We start from the raw sequence: 22,561 nt of genomic DNA, 5'->3' as shown, positions 1-22,561 counted from the left end.
CTTTTTTGCCCAAAAATGGTGAAAAAATGGCCAAAAGTGTTAGAAAATAACATTTTATGGCAAAGTCATGTTAGTTTCACCAGGAAATCCTTCACAGCACTAGTTTTGAGATTGGGCCAAAAATGGCCCTTAATGACCCTTCTCCTTTAGACTCGTTAACACATGGCCAGCGAAAGCTCTTTTTTTGAGAGCCCAGGTGGTCGTGTGGTCTAGCGGGACGTCTGAGTCAGTGACAACTCTACAATAGATGTATCCATCGGATCGCCATCAATGATGGTGATACATGGCTGTGTACATAATGTATATACAACTCGTCTAAACATCAATCCAACAATGTTAGATCTGTAAATTTGCTTTCGCAAATTTTTGGTCTAGCGGGACGGCTGCAGTGCAGGCGATTTGGTGTCACGATATCACAGTAGCATGGGTTCGAATCCCGGCGAGGGAAAAACCAAAAATTTGCGAAAGCAAATTTACAGATCTAACATTGTTGGGTTGATGTTTAGACGAGTTGTATATATATATATATGTATATATATAAACGCCTAAAAAAGTGTACACAACAACTCCAAATACAAAAAAAGGTAACTATAAATGTAATTATTTATAAATATTTCGGATAACAGATATCCTTCGTCAGTCAGATTCTGAGGTGAAATGAATCATCTTTGAGTCTCGTTAGATTAAACTTTTACTAAATCTTGAATTTTATACAATAAAAAAAGTCAAACCGAACATCAGTAAAGACGCTTGCACCATTCTAAAAAAAAAATGTCAACATGACATAGGTTATATGGTTTATTACAACAGAGAGCTCATATATATGCTTTAAATACAAATAATAATGTGCGATGTGAACTAGCACAATTCTAAAACTGTATCGGTAACGACAATTATGATGATATAACATGTATACGCATGATAACGTCTGTAAAATTACCAAATAGACAGCACTGAACGATCTAAATATTTGAAATTGAGAGTAAAGTAGTTACAACAGAGTCTGAATATTTAAACATCGTGAACAAACGGCCGTAAAAATGTAATAATATTTTTTTACTAAGTATAATTAGAAGATTGTGGCTATGAACTTATACATCCCTCAAAAAATTAAGCAATTTAAATTGGTATCTTCAACAAATGTATTTAACAAATGAAAAAGGTTAAGAAAAAGAAACAGAGACTGTATTAATAAGTAATATAACCTGAATGTGAAGCACTACACGGAGTCGAACTACATCTTTTCATTTATCCCATTTGGTGCCAAAGTTGTTAATTTTCGTATCCAAAATCTTTCCCGAGCGAGTCTATCCTCCTTAGGCCAAGCAGAGTTGTGGTCAATGATTTTAATGGTCAGTCGATTGAGATCTGCCTTAGTGTGGCCAGGGGATCTCAAATGTCGACTGAGAGGGAGGTCTGGCTTGCATTGGTAGTCGCTACGATGGCTGTTCATTCGTTTGTGAAACGGCTGTTCTGACTCGCCAACATACTGTTTACCACATTTACACTGTAAGAGATACACAACATTTGAAGTCTTGCAATTAACATTGCAAAATATGGTGTATTCTGTGCCAGTGGAGTGACTGTTAAAAGTCTGGGTATCCAGTATTTGTTTGCAAGTCAGACATCGTGTGTTTATATATATATATCATGTATATATATAATGTCTAAAAATAGCAACAATCAACATTCAATCTAATTAAGCGTGGATCAGTTTGTGAAAATAAACTGATACAGTTACTGAATTAAAATTATATAAATGTCTAAGAATATAACTATATATATATATCATCTTAATGCCTTATATATCATGTACTGTAGTACGCCGCTAGATTAAAACTGACGTGGAAAAGTAACACATGCCCACCGAAAGCTCTTTTTTGGAGAGCCCAGGTGGTCGTGTGGTCTAGCGGGACGGATGCAGTGCAGGCGATTTTCTAAAAGACCAAAAAAAACAGAAAAGTAGATTTAAACACAACGCATTTGACTGAAAGTTTGAACAACTGCTGTTCTTTAACCTTGCTGACTGCCAATGGCAATTGCCAAATAAAATTGATCACAAGATTTACCAAAATGGATCTTAATATAAATTTAATACCAAACAGAAAGCATTGAACTTGTGGCCACTATGTCATTCCACACACATAAGGTATCAATATTTTTCTAGTACACCAGATCCGGATTTCGACAATAAATGTCTCTTCATTGATTTTAGGGATCGACACGGTATTCGCAAGGCGATATAAAATGTACCCTCATTTTTAGATAGACTCTTGATTTTTAAGAGTCAATATATCATGACCGGATCATATAAACCGGAGGGAAAATATAAAGAGTCTAAATTGAAAACAACGTTCAAACCTATAATTGCGTTGGATAAAAACCGCTATTTTTATACGCGTGCATGTACAACAAATTTCGTTGTAGAACGGTCTTAATACAGCACAAAAAACAGTTTCTAAAACACCCAAAAAAAGAAAAAAGTATATGTAAAATAAGCGCATTTGACTCACAGGTTGAACAACTGCTGTTCTTTAACCCTGCTGACTGCTATTGGCGATTGCCAAAAAAAAATTGATCACAAAATGTAACAAATTGGATCTAAATATCAATTAAATACTAAACATAAAACAATTAACTTGTGGCCACGATGGTATGCCACACATATAAGGTGTCAATATTTTTCTGGTACACCAGATCCAGATTTCGATAATAAATGTCTCTTCAGTGATGTAAGGAATCGAAACGGTATTTGGAAGGCGATATAAAATGTACCTTCATTTTCAGATAGACTCTTGAATTTTTGAGTCAATATAGGATGGACGGATCATATGAACCGGAGGGGAAAAATGATTAATGCCAAACGATAAAATATAACGAGTCTAAATTGAAAACTACGTTCAAACCTATGATTGCGTTGGATAAAAACCGCAATTTTTTTACGTGTGCATGTAAAGCAAATTTCGTTGTAGAAGTTCTACATAGAGCAACTTTTTTTTTTCTAAAAGACCAAAAAAGTGAAAAAGTATATTTAAACAAAACGCATCTGACTAACAGGTCGAACAACTGATGTGCTTTAACCCTGCTGACTGCCATTGGCGATTGCCAAATAAAATGGAGCACTAGATGTACCAAAATGGATCTTAATATAAATTTAATACTAAAAAACAGAAAACAGAACTTGTGGCCACGATGTCATGCCACACACATAAGGTGTCAATATGTTTCTTGTACACCAGATCCGGATTTCGACAATAAATGTCTCTTCATTGATGTTAGAGATCGAAACGGTATTTGGAAGGCTATATAAAATGTACCGTCAGTTTTAAATATACTCTTGAATTTTAAGAGTCCAAACAAAAAAATGTAAAGAGTCTAAATTGAAAACTGCGTTCAAACCTATGATTGCGCTGGATAAAATCTGCAATTTTTATACGTGTGCATGTATAACAAATTGTGTTGTAGAAGGGTATAAATACAGCACAAACAACATTTTCCAAAAGACCAAAAAAGTGAAAAAGTATTTTTAAACAAAACGCATTTGACTAACAGGTCGAACAACTGATGTTCTTTAACCCTGATGACTGCCATTGGCGATTGCTAATAAAATTGATCACAAGATGTAACAAAATGGATCTATTTATACATTGTTATACAATGTTATATATTCATGTACAAAAATAACAACGTAAAAAAGTGATATCTATAGCAACAAGCGACATGCACCAACTGAATTATAGGCACATCCAAATGTTGAAGATGTTTATTTGGTCCATATGGATATTGGCCCAAGAAGACAGTTATTTCGTAGTGCATTTCTTTAAGATAATAAATTCAAATTAAAAAAAATCGCACCTGCTTTTCCTCAAAAAGATTTTTACAGTGTAGTGTACTACTAGTGAGACAAATAATATCAAATTGATAGAAACTTCTACCAGCTCTATATGACAGCTTCCTACTTAATTAAAATTGACAATTTCTAAACCGACCAAATCACACCTTAACCATGTTAACATAATGATTCAGCACCCACATTTTTATAACATGTTATAACATCCCCCTACTTAATATTTCATGCATTAGATATCAAGAAATAAATTGTGAAAGTGTATCAAATAAAAATGCAACGTATACTCTGTTCACAGTAGGGACTAACTAACGAAAACCAAAGGACAATAACTGTGTCCTTGGACCTATTGTGTGGTTTTTTTTACCATTTGATGTGATTGTGCTACAACCGATCAATAAAAATGGCTGCTTACTGTGGATAAAATAACTGTGAATTATGATTATGTATCTATTTTTTGTGGCAAAAAGTTTAGCTTCTTGTTTGAAATACATTCTCTTAATTCTTTTCCGTTATATAAAGGCATGCAGTATTTGCCACTGGATTTTTTTACATAATAATTCACATGATAAAAAAAAAGAAGAAAGACTAATCACAATTTGTCTAATGTTTTTTTTTTGGAATTAAACTGAAAAAGAAAAACCTTTGCGGAACTTTTGCTCTCTCTATTTTCCAGAATACTTAAACTTCAAACCTTGCTTTCTAACTGATCTATTTATGAACGTCATGACAATAACTGTCTTCATTTAAAAAGAAAATCTACAGTGTCGTGATACGCACGCATTATGTCTGCGTGGAGTTGATCCGCACCCGGACAAAAATAAATAGCTAAACTCCAAGATATTTATTATTAATATATTCCTGTATCAAGTTATTTTTCACCTTGGGATTACATAAGAATATACATAAATATAGAATATAGAACATGAAACTTAAATTGAAAACATTGAGTCTGAAGGCAGATAGAAGAGAAATAGATTTAAGTTTTTTGGGGGGAAACATTCGGTGCCAGGGAGTACCCTATGTGTGATCAAAATATGCATGAAACATTTGCCACTGCCCCATGTCTGTTCTATGAATTCTGACCCTGAATTTTCCATCTACCAAGAGTTCCTCTATCAACACTCCGGTGGACCTTCTACTGCACCCATAACCGGGACCCATTCGTGGATTAGGATTTTATCCATAGTAAAGTGAAATTAATTCATGAACGAGGGGCGAAAGACACCAAAGGGGGAGTCAAACTCATCAATCGAAAATAAACTGACAACGCTTTTACAAACAGAAAAAGACAAATAGACAACAACAGCACACACAACATAGAAAACTGAAGAATAAGCAACACGAACCCCATTAACAAACTAGCGGTGATCACAGGTTCTCCGGAACCGATGACCTGCATGTAATTGTCGCCACTGAAGACCACAACCATATAATAAATGGTCAATATAAATTATCCGTGTTATTTGCTCTATGAGATATTTGCACGCTCTATATTTTTTAATATTCAATTTGATGCATTTTATGATCATTTATACTTTATTATTTCTTACTCAGACTAACCGGAGAAGCAAAGATGAGTCGGTTAAACAAAATCAAACATACATTCTGTTATGATCCGGAAAAAACAACACTTGCCACATAAATCATACAGTGTTGTACCTCTCTCCCAACGGTGGTTTAATGTGAGAAATGTGAGACGTTTTATTGACTCAGTCTTTAAATACCTAATCACTAATAAAAAACCACTGATGGCAGAACATTTTCATGATAAATATTTGTAGTTGCGGATCCTAGGCCTAAGGGGGAGTCAGGCGGTTGAAGCCCCGTTTTATTTGACAATCAAAGTTTTTGAAAGGCGACGTGAGGTTTGAAACGGCCCTTTTTAATCTGGGCTACGTTGGAACCCCCCAAAGTGGCTGGACCCGCCCATGATTTGGATCCTCATGGCTCATAAACTTTACTAAATGGTAAAACAATATACAATGTTTAAAAACTCCATGTAAAGATAAAAAACGTAAGGTCCGAGATATCTGTAGGACGAATTCACTCATCAGAATTTACCTGCGTAAACAGTAAGGACTAGGCCAAGGGCGCTACTGAATGTGGTAATACTTGGGGAAATTAGCAAAGACTGGCTTTGAAAATCAATTATGGCCTGTACATTAATGCTATGGTAACATTTATTATTTATGAAAGCTGTTCGTCATAATTTGTTGAATGGTTCCGCACAATAACATGTGGCCCGTCTCAGCGTACGTTTAGTTTTTTGCAATCAACACTGTCAATTGCAATTTAGCCTTGTTAACGCAGCGTTAAAATTAACGACAAGTTGAACAACACACCAATCATATGATTAAGTATTTTAATCGAATGATAAAAAAAATTAACAACACGTTAGCACTAACGACAAGTTAAACAACAGACCCCAGATCACTGAAACAAAACACTACTTATCCACATCTGCATTTCTTCTTTGGCGACCCACTTGACGACACATGTCTCACACAAATTGTTGATGTCCCTACACGTAAAGACAATATTATTGATCTGATAATTACAAACTTACCAACCAAGTACAGCGTGTTAAAGTTATTCCTGTCCTATCTGATCATGATATTGTGTTTGCCGAATTTGCAATAGCTTATCAAAACTTAAACAAAAGTCAAAAATAATTCCACTATATAACCTAGAGGCTCTAAAGAGCCTGTGTCGCTCACCTTGGTCTTTGTGAATATTAAACAAAGGAAGCAGATGGATTGGTGATGATTATGTGTTTGTACATCTATTTTAATGAAAATTCTTGCTGTTTACATTTATCTCTATCTATAATGAACTAGGCCCAATAGTTTCAGTGGAATCTATTAGTAAAAAATTACAAATTTTATGAAATTTGTTAACAAAGGACTCTAAAGGACTTATTTCTTGGTTTTACTTTGTTGTACAGTATTGCTGTTTACAGTTTATCTCTATCTATCATGTCTATAACAAAATATAAGATAATAACCAAAAAACAGCAAAATTTTCTTAAAAGTACCAATTCAGGGACAGCAGCCAAACAACGGGTTGTCCGATCTATCTGAAACTTTACAGGGCAAATAGATCATGAGCTGATTACCAATGTTACCCCGTCAATTTGCTCTAAATGTTTTAGTTTTGGAGTTATAAGCCAAAAAATACAATTTACCCCTATGTTCTGTTTTAGCCATGGCGGTCATCTTGGTTGGTTGGTTGACCGGGTCACGCCTAGTGTTGAGAAAAAGGAAACTGGAGCACAATAAAACAAGACATACACACCTTATTTAAATATCTCTTTGAAAACCAGCAACATCTTTGTGTAAATGAAATGTGGAACAGTTTTAAAACAACAATTACAAAAGCAGTGAAAGATCACACCCCACATAAAACAGCAAAAACAAAGGACGGTCACCAATGGATCACAATGGAAACAAAACGGCTCATTAGAAAAAAATCAGAAATATCCGGGAATGCATCACTAGCTGAAAACCTCAGTGAGGTTAAACACCAGGTACAGAAAAGTATGCGAAAATCATACTGGGAATACATTGAAAGCATCATATAACCACTACAAGATGAAACACATTTTTACACTATGAAATTTTTTTGGACCTACATTAACCATAAACAAAACTCATTAATGTGGAATTATTGGAATTAAACAAAATGGAAAACCCTTAACTGATCCACAAAAAAGCTGGAGCACTAAACTCACAATTCCAGTCTGTATTCACACCAGCATCTAATATTTCCCATACATAATTTGTCAAATGGAAACTTGCCAAAGAATACTCCTTTTCCACCCATATCAAAATTAATCATAAAAGCAGAAGCTTTAAAAAAAACTTTAACATAACTTAAATCCAAACGAAGCAGCAGGACCAGATATAAGACCAAGATTTTGAAAAGTACTTTCACATGAAATTAATTGCACCAACACTTAGCATTGTCTTTGAGAAATCAGTTGAAACAGGTGTTGTACCAGATCACTGGTGAACTGCCCATTTCTATCTTGTATACAAAAAAGGCCAAAACTATAACCCTTGAAAACTACCGTCCTATATCACTCACATTTATTTGTTGCAAACTTTTAGAACACATCGTAGTTAAACACATCATGAAACATGCAGATAAACACAACATTGTATATCCCCTATAACATTCGATCCTGCGAAAGACAACTATACTAGAATTTATAGACGATGTGTAACTTAACATGGAAAACGGTAGACAAACAGATATTTTGATCATGGATTTTTCTAAAGCATTCGATAAAGTTTCACATTATTGTCTAATATGGAACGCCAACACTGTCTAATTATGCCCTTTTTTCATTATATGTTGTGCATTTACCTTTATATGATGTGTATTTACCTTTATATCATGGGCACTTGTCATCATATGATGTGCACATATCCTTATATGATGTGCAAACATCATTATATGATGTGCAAACATCATTATATGATGTGCAAACATACTTATATGATGCGTATTTATACTTATATGATATGCAAATGTACTTATATGATGTGCAAAAAATCTTATGTGATGTGAAAATATACTTATATTATGTTGAAAGATCCTTATATGATGTGCAAATATACTTATATTATGTTGAAAGATCCTTATATGAAATGCAAATATACTTATATGCAGTGCAAATATACTTATATGATGTGTACATATCATTATAAAAAAATTATGATGTGCAGTTTCCCTTATATTACGTGCAAACATCTTTATATGATGTGGTTGTGTCATTATATTATGTGCTTGTAATCTTATATTATGTGGTTATGTTTACTTCATTATATGATGTCGAAACGTCATTATATGATGTGCTTTCGTCGTCGTTATGGTCAATGAACATGATTACGATTAGAATGATTGCTGTCTACGTCATAACTGATTCCGATCTGCTTCTGCGGAGTAACCGTTACTACTAATTAGGATCAAATATATTGCTACCGTTTGTAAAATGGTTGAGACTTGAGATAAACCATGGCATGTTATTACCTCGTTTTAAGATGCAAAAAAAAATCACATCTGATATTGTTGGAAAATTGTAAAAATATATATGAATTGCAAAGTTTTGTTTAAATCGCAAATCTTTAATAATAAACATACGGAGTCTACAATACGGTTAAGGTTATTGAATTGAATAAATAATTCTTTTATGTCATGCTATATGATCGTTTTAACGAAGGAAGGCATTATATTTGTCAATTTCGGTATACCTAACGTTAGCAATTTTTCTATAAGAAGATAATACACGAAGTTTAATATTTTCATTTATGTAAATACTGCCTTTCTGATCATGTTAGCTGTTCGAGTTTCTCTTTATATATTCTCAAGATAGACACAAACAATTGGGAATAAATTGGACTCTGATAGAGTAATGTCTGATATAAGGAACCGGTCATTTGTAACCCAAAAAAAAGAGGGGATAGGAAAAGTTGCATTCAATTTTATATAGTTAAAAATTTGCCGCGGTATAATGTTATGGCGAATTCTTCGTCAACCGTAGGCATCAATCTTTACGCCTCGTTTCGCTCATCTGAATTGGTAAAACCTGAAAATTTAGTTTCAATTTTTTTCTAGCAGATAATTTTTCATCTGGTACTATTATTGAATAAAGGTGTGGTAAATATTAATAAAACCACTAACGGCAAATCCAAACTAATATAAAAAAAATATGTGGTATGATTGCCAATGAGACAACTATCCACAAAAGACCAAAATGACAGTAACATTAACACCGTACCGCCGTCACCAATGAGCAAAGCCCATACCTCATAGTCAGCTATAAAAGGCCCCGATAAGTAAATGTAAAACAATTCAAACGAGAAAACTAACGGTCTTATTTTTGTAAAAAAAATGAACAAAAAAACAAATATGTAACACAAAAACAATTGACAACCACTGAATTACAGGCTCCTGACTTGGGACAGGCACATACATAAATAATGTGGCGGGGTTAAACATGTTAGCGGGATCCCAACCCTCCTCCTAACCTGGGATAGTGGTATAACAGTGCAACATAAAAATAAACTAGTTCCATGAAGTCGCAAACAATTTTCATACTGCAGTACTTTGATTATATATGTTCTTGTCTACACCTTGCAAGAAAAGGTTTCTCTATTATTAGTTATCAAGATAATAGCTAATAAAACAACAAAACTCTGAAAAGTCTCTATTATTAGTTATCAAGATAATAGCCAATAAAACAACAAAACTCTGAAATACCAAAACTACCCCTTTAATATAGAGTATATTCAGACACATTGCACTATTTTTTTTTTAAAATCTATTATGTTACCAGGATAAAAACCAAATTTAAAAAAAAGCTGCCTTAAATCTACACTTTGAAAAAATTCAAAACACCACTCTCTATATGTAAGAAAACAACAGGTCTCAGTAAAAAAAAATGCAGTGTTTTAAGTTCATTTAGACACCAGATTAAAAACGCTCAATTCTCTGGTTTTGTTGGATAGATACACACCTTCAAAAATTTGAAGGCTGAAATGTCATTGGCTGATGTAATATATACAAGGACAGAAAATAAAATGACGTGTTGTCAGATCCTTGTATTCAAAGCTGAAACAGATGATCTATACATTATATATTAATAAATAAATGTATAAGACACCGACTCTAGTTTGTGGTAAGGAGCACGTGTATTTCCTTTTTCGAAATTAAAAAAACAACAAAAAACATGTTTTGTTTTTTTTAAGTTTCATCATTGTTTTATATTTTCCTCATTTTAAATTGAAAAAACTATTTCGCTTCCCTTCTGAATTAGATAAAATCTCTTTCAAGATATTTAGAATCCAACTTTTACAAAACAACTTGCCCCCACCCTCACATTAAAACATCAATGGTCGGTATTTTGCCCTGTTTAATTGAGTTTAGATGTGAATACTAGTATATGAGCCGCTTCCCATGAAACCTTTTATATTGCGGGTTACTGTATGTCTAGTGGTGGTACTTTCGTCGTAGCATGTTCGCCTTGAGTAAGAGAGGTCGTGGGTTCGAACCCCGGCCGGGTCAAAACCAAAGACTTTAGAATTATTATTTACATGCTGCTTTCCAGCTAATTATTTAAGCGCGCGGTGTTAAGGATTAAGAGCAAAAGCTGGTCGCCTCGGAATCAGAAAAATGTGTCCGGGAAAGGTGATATACATGTCTTCCTTCGGAATGCTACCTTTTAAACTAGCATGTTAAAAAATCATGCTCAGGGTGTCGGTCTAGTACAAAACAGGGTTCATATCATATCACATTAACATGTTCTTGTACGAATATGCATATATCAATTTGCTGCTGGACCTCAAGAATCCACCCATAATCATCTATAGTTGAAACTGTGAAATATATGCACAAAAACATGATAAAAAGCTGCACGTTAATGTAATACACCGAGTTCAGGTTCATTCCATATCTCCTTTAATCCATTTCGGGTGAAAGCAAGTGGCGCTCGGTGATCGAGGGGTTCAGAGGCGGATTTAGGGGGGCCAAGGGATCCCCGTGCCTTCCCTTTATTGGGAAAAAATGTGGTTGCTTATATAGGGAATCATTGAAGTGTGACTGGAGCGGGCCCCCTCTTATGTCAGTCAGTGAGCCCCCACTTATGAAAATTTCTGGATCCGCGACTGTGGTTACATTGTCATTTCGTGGCCTTTTATATCTGAATATGCGGTATGGGCTTTGATCATTGTTGTAGGCCGTACGGTGAACTGTACTTGTTAATTTCTGTGTCATTTTGACCTCTTGATGAGAGTTGTCTCTTTAGTCATACCATTTCGTCTTTTTTATAAGTAGTCGAACTGCTGTATCACTAGCATGTCAACACTTAGGTGTGCGATATCAAATCCCGCACGTGGCAGGTAAGCTCGATTCCAATCTTAATTGACCAGAATTGTATGTTTTCCAAACGAAGGTCATGGGGTTTCTCCTGGCACTTCTACTTTCTCCACCAATATAAAGTCAACGCCACGAAATAGCATGAAAGTGTTGAAAGTGGCGCTAAATAACAGTCAATCAATCATACATATCGGTATACGTATGGCCTCTTAATCTATATAATAGCAATGTCAATGTATGACATCAGTATACAGAGATAAAATAATAACTATTTATAAGCCAGCTGGAGGACAAACACACGTGTTTATATATTTGTTTATAAACGAACAAGCTGAAGTTGACATTTTACAGAAATCTTATACATCCTTCATGGTTTCAAGTTTTCGTACATGGCTTAAAGCCTTATCAGATAAATGTTTTTGTCATATTGAAATTTCCCGTTTAGTAACAACAATTCCCAAATAGTTATATTGTTTTATCATCTCAATGTTAGTATCATTGTAAGAAAATCGGAAATTTTTTGGCTTCCGTCCAAAAAAAAACCTCACTCTAAGACTTTAATTTTGACAACTTTCTTTACAGGTTCCAAGCCTTACAATAATCATGGAAATCATTGAGTTGAGTCTGCAGGTCCTGTGCTGTTTCAGCCAACAACACCGTATCGTCTTCAAACAATATAACAAAACACTTAAGATATATTTCTAATTCTCTTTCCAGATCTTCTGGTATAGTTCTGTAAAGCCATGTAATATTTCTAGTCACTAAGAAATTATTTTAGTCAATAGTCAATCAAAAGTAAATAAAATAGGAAAGGTGATAAGTTTTCTCCTTGTTGAACACCATTGTCACAAGCAAGCAAAGTATTCCGAATTATAATTACTATCGTGTATCATCGGTACAGCGGATATAGCTTTGTAGGTACTTCGAAGCATGAAAAACTATATACCGTACATTCATTTAACTATGCACCGTACAGAGGGATTCATGTGGTCAGCTATACACAACGCTTCTTGTCGGAATAAAATATCGAAAAATAACATATGTACAAAATATTTCAATGCCAATTATTGAAACAGCTATACTTATTACGTACAAACAGTGGCCTTCTATCAGAAAAAGAGTTGCAATGAATATATAATCATGTCGGATGAGACGAGCGCCAACTTCTTGGACAAGTATTTGCACATGTTTTAGTAAGGATACTTGTTTTGGGCAAATAGTGAGATTTCTCTAATCACCAACCTACGATCAAATCATTTCTTGAAACAACAAATATGTTTAGATTGAAGTACACATTGATATAATGTAAACAAAACAAACATTTTCGTACCGTGTCAGAAGAAAAATCGATCAAGAACCCTTGGTTAGTACCTATATCCGCTGAACCGATGATACAAGGAGACGCCAGCGAGTGGGCAAGTGTTGAAACAAAGAGTGATGACACAGTAATAAGGTGGACACAGTAATGACAAAGTTAATGCTTTTTATTCTATTTTTTTAAAGAGACGAAAAAGAGGAACAAAATGCAAAAGACGGGCGTCACCATTCATAAAAATATTAATTACCCTAAATTGGTAAAGGGTGGCAAAGTGTGATTTTCAGTGTTTTTTTCCCTTTTAACTCAATAACTGAATCGTCTTCGTAAAATCCGTTGCCATTACCGAAAAGGATCAAAATAAGTACCACAAAGGTAAAATCCGATCTAATCGGACGAAAAATTAAATCTTCATCAGGAATCAACCCCTTATATCTCAGAAATCGTTGACGCTACTCCAAATCTGTTGACATACTTGTACTATTGTTTCCGAATCTTATTAGCAATTAAACAAATCTCCATTAAAATAAGTTGAAAATAAACACTTTGTATATGCCAATATGTGCTCATTGTTCTGTGTAATTTTTTTCTGTTGTGGAGCGTTGTCTCATTAGCAAAGATACCACTTTTTCATTTTTCATAATTTCCAACTATGCACCGTATAGCCATTTCGCATTTAGTGGGCACTTCGTCGACTAAGATTGCAGTCCTCGAAATCGGGTATTTTCTCACATAATTGGCGTTTTCTGTGGAAAAACGATTGGTTCAAAGACAATTTAAAAGTCCTATCACACATATTTCCGACTTGGTATGGTTTTAGAGGAGTTGCGGCTCAATGAAATATTTTTGAAACAGACTGTGATTTCAATGGTGTCTTTTGTAATGAATAGAAATAAGCAGATGTGTTATGAGAGCCACTGAGACAACTCTCCATCCAAGTCATAATTTGTAAGAGGAAACAATTATAGGTAATAGTATGACCTTCAACACGGAGCCTATGCTTAAACCGAATAGCAAGTTATAAAAGGCTCTGATTTGTTATAATTTTCTTCACAGCCGGAGATTTCGTCAACAAGCTCCTGTATTAACTGATTTTAATCATCAACCGAAATGTTTGAAACGTTGATTTTGTTAAATTGCTTTGTCTCCTTTTCATTATAAATTGCACTTTCGCTAGCGATAGACACATATTTGAGCCGGGTTAATAGTTTACAGAAGCAGATCAGAATCAGTTATGCCGTTAGACAGTAATCATTCTTATCGTAATCATGTTCATTGACCATAACGACGATGAAAGCACATCATATAATGACGTTTCGACATCATATGATGAAGTAAACCTAACCACATAATATAAAATTACAAGCACATAATATAATGACACAACCACATAATATAATGACACAACCACATCATATTCAGATGTTTGCACGTAATATAAGGGAAACTGCACATCATATAATGATATGTTCACACCATATAATGATCTTTGCACATCATATAAGTATATTTACACATCATATAAGGATCTTTGCACATAATATAAGTACATTTGCACATCATGTAATAATGTGTGCACATCATATAAGAATGTTTGCACATCATATAAGAATGTTTGCACATCATATAAGTATATTTGCACATCATATAAGTATATTTGCACATCATATGAGTATATATGCACATTATATAAGTATGTTTGCACATAGTATAATGATGTTTGCACATCATATAATGAAAATGGTCATAACAAGACAGTGTTGGCGTTCCATAGTCTAACTAATAAGCTTCACTATTACGAGATACAGGATGAATTAAATTACTGGATACAAAATGTTCTTAACTCGCAAACAGACAGTAGTTCTAGAGGGGAAAATCTGAGTATGTTGTAGTTGAGTCAGGGGTTCGACAGGGATAAAATTTTGGAACGAATCTCTTCTTGTACTATATTAATGACATTCCAACTTAGTGGTCTAACATCTACAGAACGAGTTTTCGCAGACGACACAATAGTTAATTTGGCAATACAATCAAATTCCGATGCATCAAGGTTACAAAAAGATCTTGACACACTGATATCGTGGAAACTATGTGGAAAATGGCATTCCACCCAGATAAGTGCAATGTAATTTCAGTCACCAGAAATTAAAAAAAAACAATCATATTTTACTACACTATCATTCGTTAGAACATGTAATAGCAGCAAAATATCTGGGGGTTACCATCAGTTCCAACCTTAAATGGGATATGCATATCAACAACATATGCAAGAAAGTTAATAGCGCACTAAACGTTCTAAGGAGGAACCTGAACATCAGTTCAACATCAATTTATGGAAATTTATACAAATAACCGTATAATTGATATTCATGTCAACACCGAAGTGCTGACTACTTGGCTGGTGATACCCTCGGGAACAAAACGTCCACAATTAGTGGCATCGATCCAGTTGTGTGAATAGTTATCAAAGGTACCAGGATTATAATGTAATACGCCAGACGCGCGTTTCGTCTATACAAGACTCATCAGTGACGCTCAGATCAAAATAGTTATAAAACCAAACAGATGCAAAGTTGAAGAGCATTGAGGACCCAAAATTCCAAAATGTTTTGCTAAATATGGCTAAGGTATTCTATTACTGGGATGAGAAAATCCTTAGTTTTTTTTCTAAAATTGAAAGTTTTGTCACCGAATAAGAAGAAGAAAAAGATAGGAGGGTGTTTTACACACTTTTGTTTCGTTTTTGTCTTTTTGTCTGCTTATGTTGTTTCAGTCTTTTATTAAGTTTCTGTTGTTTTACCTTATGGTATTCGTAGTGCTGTCTGGTGTGATGTATTTAACGACTTTCTGAGAAATTTATCTGCAAGTCCATTTAAATTTCTTACGCTTTTGCAAAGATATGTATTTTGTGGTAGACATTTGAATTTCAAAATCCCTTTTGTATAAACATTTATGTTCATTATAACATACTATATGTATACTTTTTTATTTGTTATTTTTGTTTACTTTTGTTATATATTTGTAACATAGTATTCAATGGTTATATGAAACATGTAATTGATATTTAGTTTTTTAGATATTTAACATTACTAGATCCTTACCTGAAAAACAAAGTCTCTCGGATGATATTTCATCTTCAAATTCATTTCTTTTCCAAAGATGTTTGTAGTGTCTATTTGTGCTACTTGTATTATAATAACAGCAGTGGTTTCTAGATTCTGTATAATAATTTCCAATGTAACCTTTATCTATAGTCAGCTTTCGGCATTCATCAAAAGTCATACTTGCATTATCACATACACCGTGTGTATTTTTAATATGTCGAACAGAAGCAAATCCCATGTCAATGCTTCTCTTTGGTTGACGGAAGAGACTACCTTCTGATTCTTTACACCTTATATTACGAGAAGCTGTAGTAAATAAAAATAAAAAGTCGGTATTTGTTGTTATCATATTGTGTTTATTATATTCTATATGACGTTGTACCTCGAATATGGATGATTATATATACAAACCAGACATGAATTAAATTGCATTACAATAATTTGAGGAAAACCACCGTTATATTACTATTACAATATCATGTATTTTAAAAAGTAATGCATTACATTGTTATAACTTGACTAAAGTAATGCATTATATTAAACAATACATTTTATGAATTTTACTATCAAAAGAAACATATATAAATATATAGGTGCAGACCAAGCATCACATGTAGACAGGCCGAAAAATTTAGCGTGGCGTTAACTTCGAAATTGCAGTAGACAGAAAAATTAAACGGGCGTTTAATTTCAAGTTAACCTCCGCGTTAACGCAAACACTGCGCGTCTTCTTATTTTGTAAAGAGTAAACGGGCGTTTAATTTCCCGTTTACCTCCGCGTTTACGTGAAAAAATGCGCGTCATATATTTTCGTCAAAAGTAAATGCACGTTTAGTGTATGTTGTAAACGCACGTTAACGCAGATTTTCATCGTATCCTAGATACACTGACCTTCAATATCAAATGATAAGTACATAAAAATTAAATGACCAACTTGTCATTTCCGATTGACATATTGACGATTACAGTTTAAAATTATTTATAGTAATTCTTTTGGTCTTCACAAATGAAGACTTCAATTATGTTTACTCAAATAATTTAATCATCACCAAAACCAAACAATTTTAGTAAAACCAAATTATTTTATCTGTTTAACCAAAACTGACCATATTTACCCTTTATGTATATTGTAGTAATTCAGTTATATTTTTATGTCATACTGGACCTTAATATACAATTGACAGCAATTATTGAACCAGCATGACCTCTTTTTATTCAAAATATTGAATCGTTAACAAATTTCAGTACTTTTCTAACCTCAGACTGATTCGTATAATACAATCATTCGTCCCCAATAACAAAAACTGACTATATTAGCACTTTATAATGTATATCTACATAGCCGCATAGTAAATAAGTTATGTTTTAATGTAAGAATTCATTGTAATATACAAAAGTATGCAATATTTGAACATTATGACTTAAACAAAAATGTTCACATCAATTGAGAATGCAAGCATGTGCTTTTTAAATTCAAAATATTGAATCGCAAACTTTTTTAACATAAATAAGGCCGTTAGTTTTCTCGTTTAAATTGTTTTACATTGTCTTATCGGCACCTTTTCTAGCTGACTATATGGTATGGGTTTTGCTCATTGTTAAAGGCCGTACAGTAACCTATAGTTGTTAATGTTTGTGTCAGTTTGGTGTTTTGTGGATAGTTGTCTCATTGGCAATCATACCACATCTTCTTTTTTATATATTCAGTACTTTTCATACTTCAGATTGACTTAAAAAAAAAAAAAACTAATCATGTGAACACTTTATAATGTAAATCTATATAGCCGAATAGAAAATGAGTTTTATTTTTATGTAAGGATGAATTGTATAAAACAAACTATAGCAATATTGGAACATAATGACTTAAAAATTTTGTTCGCATCAATTGAGAGTGCCAGCATGTGCTTTTTGAATTCAAAATATTGAATTGAAACAAATTTCAGTATTTTTCATACCTCAGACTGTCTTGTCCACTTTTATCTATTGTCTATCTGATGAGTTAAGCCTTTTTCAACTGATTTTTATAGTTCGTTCTTATGTTGAACTGTTATACCACTGTCACAGGTTAGGGAGAGGGTTGGGATCCCGCTTACATGTTTAACCCCGCCACATTATTTATGTATGTGCCTGTCCCAAGTCAGGAGCCTGTAATTCAGTGGTTGTCGTTTATTTATGTGTTACATATTTGTTTTTCGTTCATTTTTTTACATTAATAAGGCCGTTAGTTTCTCGCTTGAATTGTTTTACATTGTCTTATCGGGGCCCTTTATAGCTGACTTTATGCGGTATGGGCTTTGTTCATTGTTGAAGGCCGTACGGTGACCTATAATTGTTAATGTTTGTGTCATTTTAGTCTTTTGTGGATAGTTGTCTCATTGGCAATCATACCACATCTTCTTTATTATCTTGTATTATAAAATTAATTGTCTGCAACAAACAACACTGACAATATTAGCACTTTATAATGTAAATTTATATAGCTGCATAGTGAAAAGTTATTGTTTCATGTAAGAATTTATTGTATAATACAAAAGATAGCAATATTTTAACATTATGACTTAAAAAAAATCGCATCATTTTAGAGTGCCAGCATGTCCTTTTTCAATGAAAAATATTGAATCGTATACACATGTCAGTAGTTTTCTTACCTCAGACTGACTAGTATAATAAAAGTATTTGTCCGCAACAACCGAAACTGACCATATACACACTTTATCATGTAATTCTATAAAGTTTCATAGTAAATGAGTTTTATTTTGATGTGAGGATTGATTGTATAGAAATATTTTAATATAATGACTTAAACATTTTGTTCGCATCAATTTAAAATGCTAGCATGTGCTTTTTAAATTCAAAATATTGAATCGGAAACAAATTTCAGTACTTTTCATAAATCAGACTGACTCGTATAATAAAATTATTTGTCCGAAACAACAAAAGCAGACCATATTAGCACTGTATTATGTAAATTAATATAGCCTCATAGTAAATTAGTTATATATTCATCATGTTCATCGTAGTATAGATTGTATAATACAAAGGATAGCAATATTGGAACTTGAAAATTGACTAGAGGGTACAAATGTGCATACTTATGTTACACTTTATTAATATCCCTTTCAATACACTGTACAATTTTTGTTTCATCATTTGTCAAAACAGAAGTTTAAATCATGTAAATCCAAGGCAAACACGGAGAATTACAATTAAAAAACTATGAATTAAATGCACCGAGATATAGCTAGGAATTTGAAGAGACATAAAAAATGGTGAACGAAGCTACGGAAACCATGATGTTTATATCCCATCATATAAAAATATTTGTCCATGCGTTGGATATCCTTCCTGCGATTAGCAAAGTTATTGGAACTGATTTTGTGTAATTTAAGGAAATTAATATTTCGAATAAAATATGTTTTAAATTGTTCTGATTTGAAACACATATACGTAACATTTAAAGACTAAAAGTCTTTTTTTTTTAAATAAATGTATAAATGAATTTGAAGTTTATTTTTAAATTGACAAAATCAGATAACGCGAAAAGTAAACGCACGTTTACTTTCAAGTGCACGTAAAAATACACTTGTAAAATCCGTAGTAAACGCCCGTTTACTTTTAAGTGCACGTAAAAAAAAATTGAAAAATTCTTAAGTATACGCCCGTTTACTACTGACTAAACGGACACAAAGTAAACGCCCGTTTACTCGGGTAGACGTTAGAAATTTTCATTTTGACCGCGTTAACGTAATTATAGTAAACGCGCGTTTGCTACTAAACGGGAAATTTTGATTCAACTAACGAAATATGTGCACGCGTCGTGAACTTGCGTTCATTTTATGTAATGCTTGGTCTGCACCCAATTGTACAACATGTTATACAATTGAATATAGGTTTAAAAAGTCCTTTTATTGTCCTATTATAACAAATATCAACAGTCACACACATATGATCCACTTTAGATTAATATCATACATTTTGAATATATGCAAAACAAAATTGCCTTGATTGAAAATTGAATGGCTAAATTGGGGCTCAAAGTCCAGCCGAAAATGGTGGCTTCAGCAAAATGACGTCACAGAATGGCATCAAAGCAAAAATTTAAAATAGCCTTCCAAGACGTCATAATTATTTGGACTATTTTGACAGGTTTCAATCATCCATCGTTAAACGTATCTACTTCATCTTATATATTTATGTATAGGTTTTTCAAAGCAAGTTTATATGAAAATGACGGCAAAAAAAAAAACGATGACATTTTAGTAATTTTATAAAAATTTCTTTTTATTCTTATGTTTTAGGGAAATGCAGTTTTACAACAGTTCGTATTTACACCTTAGTCGATCATTTAAGAAGGCTCGCGGGTATAAGATTTTCAGAAAAAAATTAAACATTAATTTTCCATTACAAATATTATTTATTACCTTTAGTTGTTGTTATTTTATCATATGGTACAAATATTATTCCAAAAAAGCAATTCCTTTTGTCCACAGGTGACTTTTAAAATATTGATATCATTGAAAAAGCTCCAAATTATCTCCTTTTGGTGCTAAAAATGCCATTTTTCGGCATTAAAATTGAAATATCTTTTTTAACTCATCGGTGACCTCTATTTATTATTGTTGTTTTGGAATAAGCTGTTGTACATACACTAAATAATTGTAAAATTTTAGAGATTTCTGTAATTAAGTTCTTTTTTTATTTCGATATTATCGCTATTTCTCTTATTAGTTCAACAGAAAAAAAAGGACAATAACAAAAATGTATTCTTCTTGCGAAGGCAGATTGTGAGCGTAAGTGAACGCTGACCCCATTTTTTTTTATTTCATTTGTCTATTAAGTATAAGATAAAGTTCATTTATAGAAAAATATAGAGACATCCTATATTAAATAAAAAAATGATTTAGACCCGCGAGCCCCCTGAACTACACATTGATGTATTATAAATTTTCTTATTTCCTAAAATGAATAAAATAAACAGTAGATACTTATATATGTCTTGTTATATGAAGCAATATAATATGAGGCAGGCATTACCTGTAAATGGGGACGAAGTCTGTATGAATTATTTTTTGTAACTAAAATATTTGTTAAAAAAGAAAACGGAAATACCGTAACGTTTCCGATTTTGGTACTGTTGTTAGGGATTTTAGTTGTGACGTAAAATAAATTATGACGTCAAATGCAATGTAAACAAAACAATGCTATCATCAGGTAACGTTTTTTCATATCAAGGAATTATTAAATTATTAAAAAATAAATGAAATTGGTATTGCGTTCCTTCCTATTTTATACTAGACTGATATATATATATATAAATCTTCATCCCTTATATATCATGTACTGTAGTACGCCGCTAGATTAAAACTGACGTGGAAAGGTAACACATGCCCACCGAGGGCTCTTTTTTTGAGAGCCCAGGTGGTCGCGTGGTCTAGCGGGACGGCTGCAGTGCAGGCGATTTGGTGTCACGATATCACAGTAGCATGGGTTCGAATCCCGGCGAGGGAAGAACCAAAAATTTGCGAAAGCAAATTTACAGATCTAACATTGTTGGGTTGATGTTTAGACGAGTTGTATATATATTTATATATATATAAGTACGTCTGAGTCAGTGACAACCCTACAACAGATATATCCATCGGATCGCCATCAATGATGGTGATACATGGCTGTGTACATAATGTATATACAACTCGTCTAAACATCAACCCAACAATGTTAGATAACATCTTCATGCCTTATATATCATGTACTGTAGTACGCCGCTATATTAAAACTGACGTGGAAAGGTAACACATGGCCATGGAAAGCTCTTTTATGAGAACCCAGGTGGTCGTGTGGTCTAGCGGGTCGGCTGCAGTGCAGGCGATTTGGTGTCACGATATCACAGTAGCATGGGTTCGAATCCCGGCGAGGGAAGAACCAAAAATTTGCGTAAGCAAATTTACAGATCTAACATTGTTGGGTTGATGTTTAGACGAGTTGTTTATATATATATATATATATATTACTCAAAGTTTAATACAAACGAGACCGGAAAAAGAAAGTACATTGTAGATTTCTGCGCAGATGCGGGATTTTAAAACATGACATAAAAACAAAATTGAACGATTTTGATTTCATAAGTGCAATGAAACATTTTCCTGATTTTTTTCTTTTTTTTATTATGGATTTTTCAACTGTTATTGCGACTTCGTCCCCATATTACATTATCAGGTAAGACTTAATGCTATATTGTGCCATGTAATGCATGACTTATATGGACTTTTGCCAATGTAATGCATCACATTGAAAAAAAAATGGGCTTACTTTAGGAAATGCTATGCACTACAGGATATTATACTTATACATAAGCATTACCCCATGCTTGGTAAAAAACTTAATTAAACATCTTTGAAATACAAAAACTGGTCT

General features: G+C 33.2%; 1 protein-coding gene across 1 annotated transcript in view; it reads right to left on the bottom strand.

Annotated features, from left to right (window-relative positions):
* Positions 1 to 22,561, bottom strand: part of LOC134690938 (nucleolar protein dao-5-like) — a 358,745-nt gene that overhangs the window by 147,132 nt on the left and 189,052 nt on the right. The window lies entirely within an intron of this gene.

This window comes from Mytilus trossulus, chromosome 11 (assembly GCF_036588685.1).
Source record: "Mytilus trossulus isolate FHL-02 chromosome 11, PNRI_Mtr1.1.1.hap1, whole genome shotgun sequence".
NCBI classification, from domain to species: Eukaryota; Metazoa; Mollusca; class Bivalvia; order Mytilida; family Mytilidae; genus Mytilus; species Mytilus trossulus.
This window is presented reverse-complemented; position numbering and strand designations above follow the sequence as displayed.